The 1,451-nt window shown below is 39.2% G+C and overlaps 1 non-coding gene across 1 annotated transcript; it reads left to right on the top strand.

The window, feature by feature from the left end:
* Positions 1-1,091: 1,091 nt before the first annotated feature.
* LOC128293485 (small nucleolar RNA R71) lies at positions 1,092-1,198 on the top strand. The gene has a single exon (XR_008283666.1). It is a non-coding gene; the product is annotated as a small nucleolar RNA R71 (small nucleolar RNA).
* The last annotated feature ends 253 nt before the right edge of the window (positions 1,199-1,451 follow it).

The following is a 1,451-nucleotide window of genomic DNA, read 5'->3' as shown; positions in this document are numbered from 1 at the left end:
GCAATCTTTGTGGATATGGAGGTGAACTTTCGTTTGAACTAGACAACTCTTCTGCGTAGGTAAATCTGCATCCAAAGAAGATGTTAAAGTATTTAAATTCACTAAGTTAGGATTTACCTTGTAAGTCTTTGTAGATTTTAACTCTTTTGGTGTAGGGACTTCAACAGCTGGTTGACTTTCCCCATTTTCAACAGGCTCGTCCTCAACATCAATCAATCGGGGTTCCAGGATTTTACTATTTCCCAATGCCACTCCTTGATATGTTCTTTACCCAAATTTATTAGATTTTCAGTATCGCTTAGCAAGGTTCCTTGTGGTCTATTACGAAGCTCTGTAACTAACTGACCCATTTGGTTTTCCAAATTTTTCAGTGTTGTTGCTTGACTCTAGATCAAAGCGTCATTCTTTGCCACGTATGCTTTCAACAAGTTCTCCAAACTATGTGATGATTTAGCTTGAGGTGGTTTGGAGCTTGCTGATTAAACTCTTGAGATTGCTTGGGTCTATGCTACATAAAGTTGTTATTTGGTCCATTTCCTTCGTTGCTCCAAGAAAAGTTAGGGTGATTACGCCATGAAGGATTATAGAAGTTGGACTGGGGTCCTTTTCCACTCCTATTTTGAAGTTGGTTCCCCACATAAGGATTATAGAAGTTGGACTGGGGTCCTTTTCCACTCCTATTTTGAAGTTGGTTCCCCACATAGTATACTGACTCAGGATTCAATAGGCAATTCTTGAAAGAATGACCTTTCCCACAGTACAAACAGGAAACTACTTTAAACGAACTTGGTGGCTGAGCTATAAAATTATTCGCACCATTAGCCGTAAAATACTTTAACATAGAGGAAATAGATGATACCTGAGCTGATAACGAAGTGAGAGCATCAACTTCATGAACTCCAGCTACACGTCTTCCTGAAGCTGTTCGATTTGTTGGCCATTGATAGTTATTGCTCAAGATCCTCTCGATGATCTCATAAGCCTCATTATAATACTTAGACAAAATTGCACCATTCGCAGAAGCATCTACCATAAATCTTGTATGTGCATTGAAACCATTATAGAATGTCTCCAACTGGATATAATGAGGAATCCCATGATGAGGACACTTACGAAGTAACTCCTTGAATCGTTCCCAACCCTCATACAAAGACTCGTCATCCAATTATTGAAAAGTTATGATCTCATTCCTCAACTTAGCATTTTTACTAGGTGAGAAATACTTAACAAAAAATCTCTCTACTAATTCTTGCCATGTAGATATAGAACTTGATGGCAATGAATTGAGCCATGCTCGTGCTCGATCTCGCAATGAGTACGAAAACAAATTCAACCCCAGTGCATCTTCAGTCACACCGGTTATCTTGAATAAGGCACTCACCTCTATAAACAATTGAAGGTGGAGATGTGGATCTTCCGTGGGCATACCACTAAATTGGCCTACCGTTTGT

This window comes from Gossypium arboreum, chromosome 5 (genome assembly GCF_025698485.1).
Source record: "Gossypium arboreum isolate Shixiya-1 chromosome 5, ASM2569848v2, whole genome shotgun sequence".
Taxonomy (NCBI): Eukaryota; Viridiplantae; Streptophyta; class Magnoliopsida; order Malvales; family Malvaceae; genus Gossypium; species Gossypium arboreum.
This window is presented reverse-complemented; position numbering and strand designations above follow the sequence as displayed.